This window comes from Erythrolamprus reginae, chromosome 3 (genome assembly GCF_031021105.1).
Source record: "Erythrolamprus reginae isolate rEryReg1 chromosome 3, rEryReg1.hap1, whole genome shotgun sequence".
NCBI classification, from domain to species: Eukaryota; Metazoa; Chordata; class Lepidosauria; order Squamata; family Dipsadidae; genus Erythrolamprus; species Erythrolamprus reginae.
In genome coordinates, this window is record NC_091952.1 from 190,981,637 (window position 1) to 191,002,246 (window position 20,610).

The window sequence follows — 20,610 nt, forward strand, 5'->3', positions numbered from 1 at the left end:
GACACCTTGCAATAAAGCAATGACAAAACTGTTTTTCTATTATTATTATTATTATTATTATTATTATTATTATTATTATTATTATTATTATTATTATGTCAATACAACACAGCAAACGAGATCACTATGCTGGATTTCGTATTTCATCACCAGTCGGGCCCTTCCCAAGCACCTAGGACTGCATGGTGTAGTGGTGAATTATGTTTGCCGATCCCAGTAAAGCGGCCTTTTGCAACTGACAGATGGAGATTTTGTCAATTCTGATGGTTTTCAAATGTCCGCTGAGATCCTTTGGCACTGCGCCCAGCATGCCAAGTACTACTGGGATCACTTTCACTGGCTTATGCCAGAGTCGTTGCAGCTCAATTTTTAGATCTTCGTATTTCGCTAATTTCTCTAGCTGCTTCTCCTTAATTCTGCTGTCCCCTAGGATTGCAATGTCGATGATCCATACTTTCTTTTTCTCCACAATCAGGATGTCTGGTGTGTTATGCTTCAGAATTTGGTCAGTCTGAAGTCGGAAGTCTCACAGTAGTTTTGCTTGCTCATTTTCGACCACTTTTTCGGGCTTATGATCCCACCAGTTCTTTGCCACTGGTAAATGGTAGTTCCAGCACAGATTCCAGTGGATCATCTGTGCCACAGCATCATGTCTACGCTTGTAGTCAGTCTGTGCAATCTTTTTGCAGCAGCTGAGTATGTGATCGATTGTTTCATCTGTTTCTTTACAGAGTCTGCACTTTGGATTATTATTATTATTATTATTATTATTATTATTATTATTATTATTATTATATATCACATGTATATATGTATACAGAATATAGTTGTCGGCTATGAATAAATTAACTGCCTTGAAATGGCCCTGGGTTGGGCCTAGAGGCAAAAAGGAGCTGTGACGTTCCTTCAATATACCAGGGTGATCCGACATAAAAAAACATATATATATATATATATATATATACTGTAGTCTAGAGGATAATTCTCTGCCTTACAAGGCAATGGTTGCAGGTTCAAGTCCCAGTAGGTATGGCTAGCTGATGAGGCCAAAATAAGGCCGAAATAGATCTATCCTAGTCTCCCTTAATTTTCAAATTCAGCAAAAAAAAATGTGACACATACAGATAGAATTGTCAGCTATCAATAAAATTAACTGCCTTGGAAATGGCCCTGGGTTGGGCTGAGAGGCAAATAAGGAGCTGTGATGTTCCTTCAATACACCAGGGTGATTCGACACAAAAATATTTAACCCTTCCCTGGTGCAGAGCTGAAGGGATTGGATACTGTAGCCTAGAGGATAATTCTCTGCCTTACAAGGCAAAGGTTGCCTTGTAAGGTTCAAGTCCCAGTGGGTATGGCTAGCTGATGAGGCCAAAATAAGGCTGAAATAGATCTATCCTAGTCTCCCTTAATTTTCAAATTCAGCAAAAAAAACCCATGTGTATATGTCGGTCTTGATATATTCGGGTTTCTTCCTGTGTAGGATTTAGAAATTTCTGGCGATGTTTCGACGAGGTCCCACTAGTCATCTTCAGGCTTGTGCTTCTGTCCTTGTTCTAGGGTGAACACAGCGAGACCTGAGCTGCCTTCCTTCTATAAATACTAGTGGCTGGGTGTGGTTTGATGGCTCAGCAGTTGCCTGCTGTGTAGAAATTTCCTGGTGAGTCAGTGGGGTAACACCTGGGGTTGTAGATTTAACTGAGGTATGCTGATTAGTTAATGATTGTGGATTAGGGGTGATATCCTGGCCATGAAGTGCAGGAGGAAAGGAACCAGGAGTGAGGTAAGTTAGAACCCACCCATGAATACAGCTAATACTTAAGTTTAACTTCCTTTCCAACTCTAAACTTCCAGAGCATATTGATTCTGTAATGACAGCTGAAGGATGCTCCATTCTTTGGGGCATGCAGCAATATCAGAATACACATAGAAAAGGAATGAAGTTTGTGCCTCAACACTACATCATGCATCACTCTGAACCCTCCTTCTCTCTTACTTTTGTCCAAAAGCTTCTCCATAACAGTGCTGATCACAATACCTTATTTTTCTAACACCATTGTTATGGCATAATTAGCTCACTCCTCACCTTCAGAAAACATGGGGTTCCAATGAAACCAATGTATCTCTTTTAGTTCTCTTGAGGAAGAGAAAACTTTATTTACTTATAATCCATTGAAAATTCTGCCTCATTATCTAGCCTGTCTTGAAAACTGGCTTGCATAATGTTGGTCAGGGAGATTCAGTATCATAAAAATGCAGAGACAAAAAAATAAGAAACTTGCAACAAGCAGTAAGCAAGCTAATAAAAATTAACCACTTTACTTAGAATGAGGAAAATCGATTAGAAATCTATAAATACTTATTCCGTGTGGTACACTTGCCAATTCTTAAAGACTTTTTTAACAGCCATTTTGTGTATAAAAACAACAAAAGCTGAAAATGTTAATATACAAAGTGAAGTGCAGGCATAACTGATAATATATTTCTCACTGGCTGTTGCTCAGCAAGATACTGTCGTATGTACTGAAAGACCACTCTGTTGCAATATCTTGAGCCACATGAGGTAATTAATTTACAGTATCCAAGTTAATGAAATCTTTTTTGAAGGATTAGCACACTGTGCTTTAAAACGTGAACACCATATCCAGTTTAGAAGCACAACATAAAGATATTGCCATAGAAAAAACTCTTCCAGTGCTCGTTTCCTTTTTCTTTCCTTTGAAGAAAGTGTTTAATTGTGTATTTCATGCCAAATCCTTTTCCCAAAGGGGAGAAAGTGCTTGGTTATTCATATAGTGCAGGCATTGCACATTTATCAATTGAAAGCAACACTACCATTAAGTAAAGACACACATTTAGAGGAGCACAGATTAGAATAGTTCAGGGGTGACAGTTATTACATCTCTCTGGGTTAAAGGACAAAAGGTCCAGTAAATCTTTTAATACTTCTGCTTGACTTTTTCTCATTAAATGCAGAGGTGTGTGGGGGGGAGTGGGGTTTGGGGGGGGGTGTTCCCTGAAAATAAGAATAGACTTATCAAATTGACAATCTTGGATTTATCTCTACATAGGAGTGTCTGGGGAAACAATTCTAGCCCCTCTATATCTACTGTATATTTATAAATACAATTCCAGCCCATCTCTATCTATCTCTATCTCTATCTCTATCTCTATCTCTATCTCTATCTCTATCTCTATCTCTATCTCTATCTCTATCTCTATCTCTATCTCTATCTCTATCTCTATCTCTATCTCTATCTCTATCTCTATCTCTATCTCTATCTCTATCTCTATCTCTATCTCTATCTCTATCTCTATCTCTATCTCTATCTCTATCTCTATCTCTATCTCTATCTCTATCTCTCTCCATCTCCATCTCTCCATCTCTCCATCTCTCCATCTCTCCATCTCTCTATCTCTCTATCTCTCTATCTCTCTCTCTCTCTCTTTCTCTCTCTCTCTCTCTCTCTATCTATCTCTATCTATCTATCTATCTATCTATCTATCTATCTATCTATCTATCTATCTATCTATCCATCATCTATGGCTACATCTGCTGTGCCAAATTAAACTTTGGGGATATTGGATCCATATCTTCATATATGCATTGTTAGAAGAACATAAGGCACAAATCAAGGTTGAATACTGCTGGTTTGCTTTCATTACCAAACTAGATAACCTCATCAGTATATGTGTTCCACATCTTAAATATGGACTAATAGGGGAAATGAAATGGAGAAATGCAGCAGTTCTGAGCAGAAATGCATCTTTGGGTGCTTTTTGTGTGGGGTAACATCTTACTCACCTTCCTGGGTACCAATATGACAAAAATAATTGATTGCCTTAGAGATGCAATTAGGATATTTGAGTCCTCTTATAAATTGGACTTAAGAGTGGTTAGATTTGGTCATAGAGAGCCAATGCAAATATCTAGATTGTTAGGAAAACAAGAAACAACAACAACAACAACAACACCCAGTTGAAAAACTTTCTTTTCACCCCGATCTTTTAAAAATGCATGTTGTATGATCTGGACCTCTCCTTTTGGGACTGTCTTCTTCAATTGTATTTTTGGTTTGGAACAGATTTTGTATTCAATAATTTAAAAATGATGACAGTAAGATCACTCCAATTTCCTCTGGTGTTTTAGAAGCATTACAAAGAAGATCAAGTGCTTGCAAGCTGAACTTCAGAAGCTATAAAAGCTTTGCTTAGCCGGGTAGGCTATCAGAAAATCAGACTCTATGCATCCAAATTTTGCAGTAGTCCTGTCCTTAATCTATGTCCAGACAGCTTCTTCACTCACTTGATAGCGACCATTATCACATGATGAATTAAAACAGAACATACAGTAGTTCTGTATTTTCCTAAACACCACCTCCTACAACACTTATGCAGGCAGAAATTTAACAATTCCAGATTTCATCCACAACTTTTTCGTACAGTATATACTGGCAAAAATCCCATTATTTCCATATAAATTGTAAGATAAAAATTAATCATATCTGCTGTTGCTTTGCAGCTAATTCAACCTGTTTACAAACCTTCCTACATAACATGTAGGAAGATGAGTATTTTCCCTCAAATATAAAGTGACCAGATTTGAACTTCATCAAAGTGGGACACCAATGGCAGCGGCGGGGGGACGGGACGGGCTTCAACTCCCAGAATTCCTCACCCAGCAAAACTATGGGCTACAGAAGGAGGCAAAAGACCCTTCCAAAAGCAAATCGCCTTTCTCCTCTTGACACTCACAATTGCTGTGCTCAATATTAATAGACAAGCCAGACTGAAGGCCCTTGCAAATATTGGAATCCATTCTACAGTATGCCTGCCAAAGAAATCTCAAAACACCTGCATAGTTCAGCCACCCCTGCTTTCAAAACCTGATGCTGAACAAGAGCACTCAAACCAACTGCCGCCACTTTGAATGGGGCGTGCCGAAAAGGCTGCTGGGAAACAACCTTTAAAAAATACATTTCTACATTTCCCAGAGAGTCCTGGGAGTGGAAGATGGTTAAGGTAAATTCAAATCTGATGCAGACAGCACAGGAAGTGGTACCCCCCCCCCCCCCAAGAAATTAAAGCACTTAATTGTTCTCATTGTATTTGTAAATCATGTCTTCTATATTCTGGAGGATAAATTTGATGGCTGGCCATCTGTAACATAAAATTCAATTCAATTTATTAGATTTGTATGCCGCCCCTCTCCGAATGGGTATCTTTGTAGTAATACCAAGGTTTTACCATTATTATTCATATTTTATTGGTTCTAAAGTATTTCTTTCTCTGGGCACTGGGAGACGTTTATTGGCTGTGGGCTGTCCATAGAAAGAAAAATCGGGACTTTTTAAAAATCATGTGGGACAAATTATTAAACATTGGGACTATCCCACCAAAAGCAAGACATATGGTCACTTTACTCAAATAAATAACTGAAGTCAGAGGGTCCAAGGAATTCACGATATGTATTTGTGCCTCTTTGATGAGTAATGGTAGAACTGGTGACACTTAGGAAGGAAGCAAGACTGGGTCAAAAAGAAGGAAAGATACTTTATCAGGCAAGGAGGGAAAAGAAGAGACTATCTTCCTCCATTTACTTTTCAGAAAGTTACCCAGTGTGTATTCCAGATAGGCAATACCCAGCAAAGTTAGCAGTCAAATTGCTCCAAACTCTTGCTGATATTCAAGTGCTGTGATGGCAATTCCATTACTACTGGGGTGGTGGTGTTTCTTTCTTTTTCTTTCTAGTTATATCTAGCCGAGAATGTTCTTTAATGTTTAATGTAATGTTCTTTAATAGTTTATGGTAAAATTATGATAATTTGCACTATATTTTCTAAAAGCTGGTTGCCATCCACAGATTACAACTTCACACAGTTAATGCCATTATCAACAGAAGACAACACGTGATCCTTATCTATTTGCCTTCTGTCCTCTGCTTGCTGTTTCTAAAAAAAACCAAAACCCAGCTAATCTAAATAATTAGAAGAGAAACATGACCAGCTAGATATGTTTCCTCTCGTTAGAGTGTCCAGAAGTCAGAGGAACAGATGTTTCTAGATTTGATAGTACCATTTCTGTAAATGGAATAAATGGCTAGGGGCAAAGATAATTTGTTGCTAGTTAGTGACTTTTAGATCCATAACTCAGATTTACATATCAGACTATTATATGTTACTAGTAGCAGTAGTTTTCTTTTACAACAGAATTGCTAAGGGTTTAATAAGAGTCTCTATTCCTTACATATGAACAATGAGAATGCCTTTATATAGACAGAATTCCTTGGTTATCTAGCTCATTCTTGTTGACATAATAGACTCAGGGGTGGGCTACTGCCCGGGTGGGGCAAGGAACGCAGTGGAGTAGCGAAAATGGAGTTCCACCCCAGAGCACCCAATTTGCACTGAAACATGTTGAAAGAAAATGAAGGGCATCTTGCAGAAGCCACACAAACAGTGTGGTAGTAAAATGTTTGGTATCCCTTCATTGAATAAACTCCCACACTTAGACCTGAAGATCCCAGAAATAAATCAGGGATATACTGAGGGCATATTGTATCATTCTAAATAATTCCAGATGTATGTAATCAGAAGTAAATCACATTATTTGATCACATTATTCTTTCCAAATACACTCATTTGAAAATTCACATATTCACATAGCACTCAGCATTCAGTAGGGTATAGAGAAAGATGGATTTTTTTTAAAAAAAAATGCTATTTTGGCAGGGATGAAGAGTGCTTGCAACCTACTGTGTCTTGGTGCCCAGAGGGCTCCATGACACTGGTTGCTCGATACTGGGCTCATTGCCATCTCCTCAACATCTCCTGAACTTGCCACCACCGCCCAGCTGATAAGCAGCCAGGAAACCTGCCAGTGCCAACATTAGAGCATGCATTAAGCCAATTCACAGTAGCAGGATATCTCAAATGGAACCTGGCTTGTTTGGCAATGATGTTGGTGGAGGGGTGGAATAGCAAGGTGGGGCATAGTAGCTTTAAATGATGGTGGGTGCACAGGAAGTTTGATGCTAACAACATTTAGCTCTGTGTGTACACCAGGTGATATTGAGTAGTGCTGGAGATTGGAGAAGTAAAGTGATACAACAAATGTCATCATTTTTAAGCCTCTTTCATCCCCATGGATCTCTGGAAACAACCCCCCCCCCCATACACACACACAAAAATGTAGATGCTGTATGTACTAGATTTGGTTTCATAAGATACCTAGAAGGTGAATTCCAATTTTCCCTGCTTAACATTGAAATGCACAAAAGCAAGCAAAAACAGCATTAGAAACAGGTTGTTGTTTTATTGTCTATTAAACAAAAATATAAAGCATGAAGCTAAAATGCAATAAATTATAAAAAAGACAGATGTGTACAGATGATGAAGTATATTTGCCTTACTGAAAGAAAAGTACTATATAGCCTGATTCCATGATCGAGGCATGGCTATGATACAAGAAAGGAAAAAGTGGCTAGAAATAGAAGGAAACAATGCAATATCCTGGATTAGAACCCTGGGTGGGTTCTAATTTACCTTGCTGCCAGTTTGCTTTCTTCCTGCGTATGTGCAGTGCCAAAAACTCGGCTTGTGTGCATGTAAAAACTAGCAAAAACAAAAAACAAAAATCAGGAAAAACTAGCAAAAAAGGCAAACCCAAGATGGTAGTGCATGTGCAGTACTGAAAACTCAGCTTCTGCACATGCGCAGAAGCAAAAACTGGCAAAAAAATCCCCCCCCCCAAAAAAATCACCCTCCAAAAGATGGCAGCATCCACAGACTGACAAACCAGCTCCATAGCATCACCACCATTTTACTACAGGTTCTATAGAACCAGTGCGAATCAAGAGGAATCCACCTCTTATTTGTACATTGATGATAAAAATATGCCTTAGCTGAAATATAGCAAATTACAAGACAAGCTATTCTCCCAGAGAGATAGTGCTTCACATATCACCAGCACGCACTTGCAACAATGTGTCATCTCCATGCGGGCCCAGCTGCTGCTGTATGCATACCAAGTGTCAGAGGATGAGACCTGCACTTAGGTAAGATGTCAGCAGTAGAGGATAGATGGTTGCAAATTGGCCAATAAAGCGTCACTGACAACAAGCACAGAGAGTCTGTTAAGGTCAGTTGAAAGAAACAGGCAGTATCAGGGAGCAGGTGCTAGACAGATGGCGAAATTCTGCAGAGGAAACAGAACACTGAACAAGAAATCTATGAATGCAGCAACAACAACAAAGGACTTCTTTGTGTAAGTTTCTATTAGCTATAGTTGGTGAGATGTTAATGAATCATTTCCGTGTTTGACAATAAAATGAGATTTGCAAATTAAACGTTTGCCTAAAACTGCTGCTCTGAGAATAGTCAACCAATTTTAAGATGTTTCTTTTAAAAATCAAAGCTTATAAATGTTTCCATCTCTTTCATTACCAAACTGCAAGAATTGGCTGAACATGAGTTGGGAGTATATACTGAAGTAAAATAATTATACAGTGGTACCTCTACTTTAGAACTTAATTCATTCTGTGACTATGTTCTTAAGGAGAAAAGTTCTTAAGTAGAAGCAATTTTTCCCATAGGAATCAATGGAAAAGCAAATAATGTGCACAAACCAATTAGGAAAGAAATAAAAGCTTGGAATTTTGGTGGGAGGAGGAAGAGGAAAGTCACTGCTGAAGGAGGAAGGTGAGATGAGCCCTCCCTTTTGCCTTTCCACACCCAAATGCTCCGGGAAGCAACCTCGCACTGGGTATATGAGAGGCAACATGAGGGAGTCACCACAACAAGCATCCAGAGAAAGGAAAATGCTCCTTTCACTCTGGGCTGCCAAAGCACCACAGAAAGGCTCCTCTGGCAGCCCAGAAAATCTTGTTATGGCCAGAATGCAGGAAAGGGGGAATGCTGGAAACTGGCCGGTCCTTTGTGCCGCTCTCAAATTTCCTGGGAAATTTTTCTGGGCTCAGGTTCTTAAGTAGAAATATTAAGACTTACAAAGCTCATATTAAGACTTACAAAGTGGCTCTCAAGGTGGCAAGATGCATGTATCATGCTGCCTTGATTGCATCAGCGGAATTATGCCTGGCTGCCCTGTTTAGGGTGACCCACTGTCTTCTAAATCAGGGGAAAGTTGGGGAGCCCTTGCAGGGCAGTGCCAAGGACTTTAACACATTTTTCGCTTATAAATTCACTCAAATTCTGATGGACCTTGACTCCAATTGGACTGCAGTGTTGGCTGACAACCAGTCAGTCGAGGTGACTAGGGTTTGCCCTTGTCTACCTGTCTGAGAGGAGTTTGACCTGGTGACACCTGATGAAGTGGACAAGGCCATTGGAGCTGTCAGTTCTGTCACCTGTTTACTGTATCCGTGTCCCTCCTGGTTAGTTTCAGCCAGTAGGGAAGTGACATGGAGCTGGGTACAGGAGATTGTCAATGCTTCTTTGAGGTGGGGTCCTTCGCAGCTCCCTACAAGGAGGCCCTTGTGCACCCCAAGAAGCCTTCCCTGGACCTAGCTGTACTTAATAACTATCATCCAGTCTCCAAACTTCCCTTTATGGGAAAGGTTGTCAAGAAGGTGGTGGTGCTCCAGCTCCAGCGGTCCTTTGAAGAAGCCGATTATCTAAGACCTCAGCAGTCAGGATTGAGGCCCGGCTACAGCACTGAAACTGCTTTGGTCATGCTGATGGATGATCTCTGGTGGCCCCAGGACAGGGGTTTATCCTCTGTTCTGGTGCTTCTTGAAGTCTCAGTGGCTTTTGATACCATTGACCATGGTATCCTTCTGCGCCGGCCGGAGGGGTTGGGAGTGGAAGGCACAGTTTTACAGTGGTTCTCCTCCTCTCTCTCTGGCCAGTTGCAGTCAGTGTTAGTGGGGGGTCAGACATCGACCTCTAGGTTTCTCCCTTGTGGGGTGCCTCAGGGGTCGGTCCTCTCCCCCCCGCTATTTAATATCTACATGAAACTGCTGGATGAGATCATCTAAGGGCATAGAGTGAGGTATCATCAGTATGCCGATGATACCCAGTTATACATCTTCACCCCATGTCCAGTCGGCGAAGTAGTGGAAGTGATGTGCCGGTGCCTGGAGGCTGTTAGAGTCTGGATGGGTGTCAACAGGCTCAAACTCAACCCTGACAAGACGGAGTGGCTGTGGGTTTTGCCTCACAAGGACAATCCCATCAGTCCATCCATTAACCTAGGGGCACAGTTATTGACCCCCTTGGAGAGGGTCTGCAACTTGGGTGTCCTCCTCGACCCACAGCTAACATTAGAGAACCATCTTTCGGCTGTGGTGAGGAGGGCGTTTGCCCAGATTCGCCTGGTGCACCAGTTGCGGCCCTATTTGGATAGGGAGTCTCTGCTCATGGCTTCATCACCTTGAGGTTCGACTACTGCAATGCTCTCTACATGGAGCTACCTCTGAAGAGTGTTCGGAAACTTCAGATCGTACAGAATGCAGCTGCAAGAGCAATCATGGGCTTTCCTAGATATGCCCATGTCTCATCAACACTCCGCGGCCTGCACTGGTTGCTGATTAGTTTTCGGTCACAATTCAAACTGTAATGACCTATAAAGCCATACATGGCATTGGACTAATGCGCCCCCTTCTGACTAGTAAGATTTGAGTATGGTATAATTGTGTAGTATTGATTGATTTTAATGATGGTGGGATGTTAATTTTAGTTTTAACTATTAGATTTGTACTATATTGTTATTGTTATTGTTGTTGTGAGCCGCCCCGAGTCCTCAGAAAGGGGCGGCATACAAATCTAATTTATTATTATTATTATTATTATTATTATTATTATTATTATTATTATTATTATTAATTAAGTAGAGGCAAAAGAATCTTGAGCACCTGGTAGAGGTACCACTGTACATATAAATATTATGAGGCATACATACATACATACATACATACATAATTTTTCAGGAAAAAAATAGCTTATTGAGCTAAGAATATAAATATGTATGTGTGCATATAGAAAAATGACAACATGGATCAGCAAACTTGTGGTAGAAGAAGCTACTTTCCAAATATATTTTAAAATTTAAAAAGTTGTCCCCAGTCTCACAAATTATCATATCTCCTTACTTCAGTGACCATACTTTCCAAATCTTGTGTTTTGTTACCCCTGAATGTTGAGAAATCTCATGGGAGAATGTTGGGGATATATGTCAATTTATATTGCCATATAAGACATTCATTTATTTTCTCCAGTGGAATATAGAATGTGTTTTGTATTGCTACATTTTATACTAATACAATATATATCCCTATTGTAACTTCAATGTTAATTTGTTTTCTTTTTCTTTTCATAATTTATAAGCCAACCATTTACCTGGTTCATTCAATTCAAATGTCTTTGCTTTGCATAATTTACTTATTTATTGGATTTCTATGCCGCCCCTCTCCAAGGACTCAATTCATATTGAGGATAATTCAATTTAACTTCAATTTTTCTTATTAATAGCATAGATACAGTGTTCCCTCGATTTCCGCGGGTTTGAACTTCGCGGATAGCCTATACCACGGTTTTTCAAAAAACATTAATTAAAAAATACTTCGCGGTTTTTTTCCCTATACCACGGTTTTGACATCATGCGTCATCGCCAAACTAATAATTTTTGCAAATAAATAACAAAAAAACTAATTATTGTTAATAAATAATTATGTTTATAAATATCAGGATCACTAAGTGTCTTATTCAATGGTGAGTACCAGTAATAATGGTGAGTAAATGGGTGTTAAGGGGATGGGAAATGGTAATTTGGGGGTTTAAAGTGTTAAGGGATGGCTTGTGATACTGTTCATAGCCAAAAATGGTGTATTTACTTCCGCATCTCTACTTCGCGGAAATTCGACTTTCGCGGGCGGTCTCGGAACGCATCCCCCGTGAAAATCGAGGGAACACTGTAACTGTAAACTGATGTAAACTCTTAATTTGTTGCAAGTTGTATTTTCTGGGAGATTCCTTAATTTGTCTTTTTTTCTTTTTATCTCATCCAAAATTTCCTCTTGCCTCTTCTTCTTATTGCAGAATTATGTTGTATCATAAAGGCTTTATGTGCATTCCAGAACTTTCTTATATTGGTACTTTTACTTAAATTATTTAGAAAATACATTTGTTAATTTCTTTTTACAGTCGTTAAGAATTTCTGTAATAATGTTTCTTTTTTGACTAGACTAGACTAGACTAGACTAGACTAGACTAGACTAGACTAGAATAGAATAGAATAGAATAGAATAGAATAGAATAGAATAAAATTCTTTACTGGGCAAGTGTGATTGGACATATAAGAAATTTGTCTTCGGTGCATCCTTAGTGAATGGTTTGACAGTAGTGAACGAATTATTTGTTTACCAAAGTATAATATATAAACCAAATTCACTGGATTATGAAATTAAAAAAGTATTTGGTAAAATGTCTCCATTAATAATTTTAGTGGATAATTCTCTTGAACTCCAAATCTTATCTATTCTTGAAAAAGATACATTTCTTTCTGAAAAACTGTCACTATTTTGTCTCCATCAATCAATCAACTCTGAATTTGTAGAGATGGCTAAATTGGTCTCTGGAGTATCATTTTAACATCATAGGCATTGACAAAATCTTCAACAGTCAATTGCAAGCTTTACTTGGAAAGAGGAAGAAAGAAAATCCTATGACACCAAACATCATAATAACATCAAACTATATGTACCTCTTCCAGGTTCTTGGTTAAGACTTCACAAGTAGATTAAAAAAATATTCTAAACATCTGACTGACTTGTATGACTTTAACTTAGTTATTGATCAGTTCTACTCAATTCATGCCCCAAAACTGTAGTATTCCTTAAAGTGCAATATTCAATAAGAAACTACAATTCAGATAATTCTATGTGGCAAAATTGATTGATCTTTGACCTTTGGGGGATATTATTAAAAACATTTAACAATGAACCATTTTCTGGCTGCTGAATCTTTAACCCTCATTTCTAAATAATTCTCATTCCTTTCATTTAAAATTCATTGGTGTCATTGGTCATATCCTGGAAACTAAAATGTCACCTATAATTATTTTTATAGCAACTCTGGCCTTATTTAAAAGTCCCAAATACACATTTGTCCTTAATGGCTAGCTAGATTTTCTGCTTGTTTTTCCCCCCCTGCTGCTGGTTTTCTAGGAAGAATCCTTTTCTAAAGACAACATTCTCTCCAATATAATATCTAAAAGTATTATTGATCTTATTTTTCTAAGCACATCTTATCCTATGCAATAGAAATGAAGCTAAATATATATTTCTTCCCAGGCCCACATTTATATAATATACATTCTGAAAATAACAAATGGCATAATAGACATGTGTAAAGTTAGGTCACATGTGTGTGTGTGTGTGTGTGTGTGTGTGTGTGTGTGTGTGACTGTGTGTGTGTTTACTGAATTGTTTCCAAGGTGAGGGAATCAAATTTCCAATATTGTATATGTTATGTTTGAAAATTTGAGGTCTCATTAAATAATACATTTTGCAATATATTTAAAATATCACATATTGAAACCAAAAATAAATTAATAGCATGTCAGCCTCCTTCTTCTCCTCCTCTTCCTCCTTCTTCCTTCTACAGTGTAGCTATAGAGGGTCAAGGGTTAATTATCTAGACTTTTCTGATATGTCAGACTACCTTTTTTGGAAAGTGATGCATGCACAGAAGCCAAATCTCACACAAAGACGCATGTGTGTGATTTCCAGGGTTTTTTGCTTTTGTGCATGCATGGAACCAAAAAGGTTCAAAATCTGGACAGAAGAGCTGCCGGTCACTCTGACGTGACTGGCAAAACAAGGTAAGAGCTGCCTGCTCCTAATCGCTTACCTGCGTGGGTCCACTTGTGGCAGCACCACCACGAGTGTCCTGCCCATGGCAGCTCCATCAGCTCGCCCTTCCACCACGCCACCACCTCCCCACTGCGCTGCCAGCCCCTACTGTGCCGTCAGCTCCCACTGCACTGCCAGCCGTACCATGCCGCCAGCCTCCACCAAGCTGTTCCCCGGTGCCGCCACGAGCATCTTGTCTGCTCTGCTGTGAGCAGAAGATGTCAGCTTGCCCCTCCACCGTGCCACCACCCCCTGCTGCACTTTCAGCCACCACCATGCCATCAGCTCCCGCTGCACTACCAGCCCTGCTGCACCACCAGCCCCTGCCAACCTGCTCCCTGGTGTTGCCATGAGTGGCCTGTCTGCTCTGCTGCAAGCAGCAGCTCCATCAGCTTGCCAATCCACCGTGGCATCAGCCTCTGTTGTGCCGCCAGCCCCTGCTGTATCCCCCAGCCCCTGCCAACCTGCTCCCTTGTGCTGCCACAAGCAGCCTGCCTACTCCGCCATGAGTGGCAGCTTTGTCAGCTCACTCCTTCACTATGCCACAAGCCCCCGCCACAATGCCCCTTGCTCTTTCATAATCTCCTAGTTGATGAGCCATGGCGTGGGGAGCAGGCAGGACAGCCCTGAGTTCCAGCCATGTAGCCTGCTCGTGCTCTCCCACATGTGCTGAGAGATGCCTGCAACACAGGAGAGCAGAGAGCATACCACCTGGTCGGAACTTGGGCAGGCCGTTGTTGTTGTTGGCCCCAGCTGCCGCTCTAGGTGCCACAGTAAGATTCGACTGCTGTGCAGTCGTCTTTGCGACAGCAAGATTTGGGCAAAACTTGCTGATTTCTTTGCTTCTGCGCATGCTACACGCTCCGTTTCCACCACCAAAATGGCATTTCTGACTCTTCCTGGTGCTGCCCATCACTGTGCCAGTCTGTGGATGCTGCCATCTTTAAGAAAACTGCCCAAGCTCCTTTTTTCTGCGCATGCACAGAACCTGAATTTCCAGCACTGCGCATGAATCACCATCTTGTTTTCAGATCTCTTTTTTGGCAATTTTTTGGAATTTGTTTCTCTTTTTTTGCAATGTGCATGCAGCCATGAGGCACAGTCACGCAGCAAGGAATGAAATGAACTGGTAGTGAGGTAAGTTAGAACTAACTCCTGATTGCAATGCATTTTTTTTAAAAAAAAGTGGTTTGCAATGTTGGTTCTTTAAATTTGTAGATTGTTTTGTTTTAAATTGATTGAAGTCACAATTGAGACTACCTTTCTTATCTACCAAGATAAAAAGGTAATGACTTCTCAAGAGTTATCTGTAAAAGGCTTCTGAAAGTGTATGAATTTGGAATCACATTGCAATCAACCAAACCAATATCGATTTTCACACTGAATAAATAGCAAGTAGATCACACTACTTTAATCTATGAATCTATGATAGTAACTACTTCATTTTATAAGAAACACAGGTAAGATACTTTGTAAAAAGTTTACAAGAATATTTTCTTTAATAAAATATAAAATTCCTACTGCAGGAATCTGAGAACAATAATGTCAACAGTTGGAAGTTGCTACAGCTTTTGTAATGCTCTAGTTTCTTTCGTATATTTTCTTCTTAACCAGGCTTCTGTAGAAATATAAATAGATGCTGTTTTTAACAAATGCATTTCTACATCCAAAAATCACAGCTTGTACTTCTTGGACAGGTGAAAATATGTAGTAAAAGAGATAATGAAACTTTGTGTCTGTATGTTCTATTGCCCATGGGAAACAATGAGGAGGCTGTAAATTAAATAACAACTTTTGTGATGGCTTGCAAACTAAATTTAAATATTCCAGAAAAAATGAATAAACATCCCTTACAAAAAGAAGTTTTTACAGCAAAAAAATAAATAAGGAATGTAATATAAACTTAAAGAATTCAACTTTAGGGTGTGGAAAACTATTATAGAACCTCTATATTACTACTAGTTTTATTGTGCAATTCATTAAAAGTAATTGGAAATAGAGATAGTCCTCATTTACAAGTACTTACTTATAGTGTTGGTTATTACCTATAAATCCCTACATGGCTTAGCACCAGATTACTTACAGGACCATCTTCTGCCTCATATGTCCCAGTGCCTGGTCAGATCCCACAGAGGCGGTCTTCTCTGGGTCCTGTTGGTAAAGCAGTGCCGGCTGGCAGGACCGTGGGAAGGGGCCTTCTCTGTGGTGGCCCCAGCCCTCTGGAATCAACTCCCCACAGAGATCCATACTGCCCCCAACCTCCTGGCCTTTCTAAAGGTTTTAAAAATCCAGCTTTGCTGCCAGGTTTGGGGCCGTTGAGTGGTAATACCTTACTCTGGCCAGTAGTGTGTCTGTGGAGTGGATGAGTGGTGGATGATTGTTTAAAAAATATTGTGGTTTTTTTTATAATATATCTTTTTTAAACTCTGTAAGCTGCCCTGAGTCCACTGGAGAAGGCCAGCCCATAAATTTGATTACACAAACAAACAAACCAATATGATTGTATTGCAAACTGCTTACATGATAGTTTGTATTAACAGAAAGAGGCATTATAGCCTGTAAAGCAGTTCTAACCATTGCAAAATATTCCCTTCCCCCACCCCAACCCCCATGGTCACATAGCTGAAATTGGAGTGCTTGGCAATGTATTTACACTTCACATGATAGCCAAGCATCCTATGAGTATATGTTCAATTTTTGTAATCTGATGTAAGGAATTCCTCTTGTTCATGGAGGCTCACTTATCCTTGTCTATGAGAGTTGAAATCCTTTGGCAAGCAACTTTTTCACTCTTTCAGCCTCTCAATGGAGGTACACTCATGTCCAGCCTCTTAATGCACCTGTCATGATCCACTACTGTTCTGTCTAGATGGTCCATCAGCAGTAATTAAAGATCACAAACAATCCACGGACAACATAGCATAAGATATATTGTTTAAAAAACATCAAGGTATAAAATGGTTAATACTCAAATAAACAGTCCTGGGCCGGAATCCAAAAATTCATTAAGAAATTCTCTTTGAAGTGATTCCGTCAATCAATCTAACTCACACTTCTCTGTAACAGATTGCCTGGTTTTAAAGCTGTCTTGATGCAGAAATGCTCCTTAGACTCTGAAGCTCACATCTGGCTATTATGAGTACCAAGGTATTGGGTGGCATAGAAGTCTAAATAGACAGGCAGGCAAGCAGGCAGGCAGGCAGGCAGGCAGGCAGGCAGGCAGGCAGGCAGATAGATAGATAAATGGAAACATTGTCCATCACACTCAATTCTCATGAGAGTTTTTTTATATAGTCCCAAGACATGATCAAATGTTCCATAGAACTACTAACACAGAGACCCTTTTCTCCTCAGATACTCTTGTCTGATAATACTTCTTCTCCCTCTTGTGTCTAACAGGGGCTCATCCTCTGATTCATCATCATCCTCTTCACTCTCACTCCACCCAACTCTGTAGGTGCCACACCCTCTGGCTGTTCTCCAATGTCTAACTCCTCATCCTCCTGACTCTCAGACTTAGTTGTCAAGATCACAGGGCTAGGATACCAATACGCATCCGTCTCCAGATCCTTGAAATCTGTGATCAGCTAAGCAGGACATGGACCAGCCACAACAGCTACCACTCTTTCAAGGTAGCTTACACTCCTCACCTGGGTCTTCATCTCTGGTAGCAATCTGCAAGATTGTTTGATGACCACTAGCAGTGTTGGAATTGCTGTGGTTGAGCAAATGTAGTCAAATGACACATTGCTTAACTATCACTTTCCTCATGGTCAAGAACCAAGATTCTGGGCCTCAGTTTATGGTTGTAAATTGAGAACAACCTGCAATCCTTGATCATTGTTGGATCTTCTGATTTAAAATGTTAACATAGAAAGAAAACAAAAAGCACTGCTCCACAGGTTTTGCAGTAAGAAATATCCTTTCACCCCTTTGTCATTCAAATGAAAGGTAAAGTGTTTTATTTGTATATACATGCAGACATTCTCAGCTTCACTTCCCGTTGTGGGCCTTTTTTAGTCCTTATCTACAAAGAAAACAAAACCTCAGCAGTCTTTATAAGGAAGAAAGCTTGATTTCCATTTAAAAGTCCTGAAACCCAAATAGGGAAAAGGACCACCCACTATCATTGCATAGCTAAAGTGTGGCATAAAAAAGAAAGAGAAAAAAGAGAAGTTAGATTTTTCTGTGGCTTCAAATATAGCAAGTGTGAAACAGAAATAAACTGACTCAGTTCTCAAATAATGCAAATATCACAGGATTTCAGATGTATCCTGGAACTGGTGAAGAGTTCTCACATGGGAATCAGGTTATCATGAATCAATGTATAAGAAAATTTAATTAGGATAAAAGCCAGCATATAAATATACATTTTTATGGCTGATATAAAAATGTGTACAGTATGTTTGTTGGCATTGTTGTCCTGAAATCTAGTAAACATAGGTACAGTGGAACCTCGACATATGAGCAGCTCTACTTACGAGCTACTCGAGATAAGAGCTGGGAGGGGAGCGACATTTTTGTTCGCCTCCCGAGCTCACATTCGGGATATGAGCGCCAAGGAGCTGTCTCCTGAAGCCGAACACTAACTTCCGCTTTCGGCTTCAGGAGACAGCTCCTTGGCGCTCGTATTCCGCGTGTTTCAAAAGGTTGCAGCCGGCCTGGGGGGCTGGGGGGGTGCTGGCAAGCCCCCCAGGCCGGCTGCAACCTTTTAAAACACGCGCGCCGCTTCGCAGCTCTCTGCTGAATCCGGAATGCTAACTTCCGCATTCGGATTCAGCAGACAGCTGCGAAGCAGCGTGCGTGTTTTAAAACGTGGCAGCTGGCCTGGGGGGCTCGGGGGGAAGCCCCCGAGCCCCCCAGGCCGGCTGTGATGTTTTAAAACACGCGCGTTGCTTCGCAGCTCTCTGCTGAATCCGGAACGCTAACTTCCGCGTTCGGATTCAGCAGACAGCTGCGAAGCAGTGCGCGTGTTTTAAAATGTCAGAGCCGGCCTGGGGGGCTCGGGGGCTTCCCCCCAAGCCCCCCAGGCCAGCTCTGACGTTTTAAAACACGCGCGCCACTTCGCAGCTGTCTTCTGAAGCCGGAACGCTAACTTCCGCGTTCGGTTTCAGAAGACAGCTGCAAAGCGGTGCGCGTGTTTTAAAACATCAGAGCCGGCCTGGGGGGCTCAGGGGGAAGCCCCTGAGCCCCCCAGGCCAGCTCTGACGTTTTAAAACACGCGCGCCACTTCGCAGCTGTCTTCTGAAGCCGGAACGCTAACTTCCGCGTTCGGTTTCAGAAGACAGCTGCAAAGCGGTGCGCGTGTTTTAAAACGTCAGAGCCGGCCTGGGGGGCTCGGGGGCTTCCCCCCGAGCCCCCCAGGCCGGCTCTGACGTTTTAAAACACGCGCACCGCTTTGCAGCTGTCTGCTGAATCCGAACGCGGAAGTTAGCGTTCCGGATTCAGCAGAGAGCTGCGAAGCAGCGCGCGTGTTTTAAAACGTCAGAGCCGGCCTGGGGGGCTCGGGGGCTTCCCCCCGAGCCCCCCAGGCCGGCTCTGACGTTTTAAAACACGCGCACCGCTTTGCAGCTGTCTCTGAACGCTAACTTCCGCGTTCGGCGGCAGCGGTTTTTTTTTGTTGTTGCACGAATTAATTGACTTTACATTGTTTCCTATGGGAAACAATGTTTCGTCATACGAGCGTTCTGACTTACGAGCCTCCTTCCGGAACCAATTAGTCTCGTAAGTCGGGGTTCTACTGTATTATCTTTCTGGATTGTATAGAATTTTCTGCAAATAGCAGAAATATAACTTAGAGTTACATCCATTTCTTTTAAGCTTCCATTTGCTCTTGTGGCTCAGAGCACTTTCTGTGAGCTTTGCCTGAACTGTTAGTTTTGACCTTGCTTAGATAGGCATGAACTGACTACGGTGTTCAATGTGCTAATAATTTCTAGGTTGGATTACTGCAATTAATTACATGTGAGACTCACTTGAAAATGATTCAGGAGCACAGTTAATATCTGCTGGAAAAGGTCATGGAAAGAAGTCCTTATCTTTGTTCCTTTTCAAAGTTAAGTGTATTACTTGTGGATAGAGTGATGGTGTCTCAGGTATGAAAACATGTGGGAGGCATGTTTGTCACCAGTGCTATACTTTTTCCCCCTAATCTGGTTATAAATATTACTTGCACAAACATTAAAACTCATGTTTTAGAAACATAGAAACATAGAAGTCTGACGGCAGAAAAAGACCTCATGGTCCATCTAGTCTGGCCTTATACTATTTCCTGTATTTTATCTTAGGATGGATATATGTTTATCCCAGGCATGTTTAAATTCAGTTACTGTGGATTTATCTACCACATCTGCTGGAAGGTTGTTCCAAGGATCTACTACTCTTTCAATAAAATAATATTTTCTCATGTTGTTTTTGATCTTTCCCCCAACTAACTTCACATTGTGCCCCCTTGTTCTTGTGTTCACTTTCCTATTAAAAACACTTCCCTCCTGGACCTTATTTAACCCTTTAACATATTTAAATGTTTCGATCATGTCCCCCCTTTTCCTTCTGTCCTCCAGACTATACAGATTGAGTTCATTAAGTCTTTCCTGATACGTTTTATGCTTAAGACCTTCCACCATTCTTGTAGCCCGTCTTTGGACCCGTTCAATTTTGTCAATATCTTTTTGTAGGTGAGGTCTCCAGAACTGAACACAGTATTCCAAATGTGGTCTCACCAGCAGTCTATATAGTGGGAT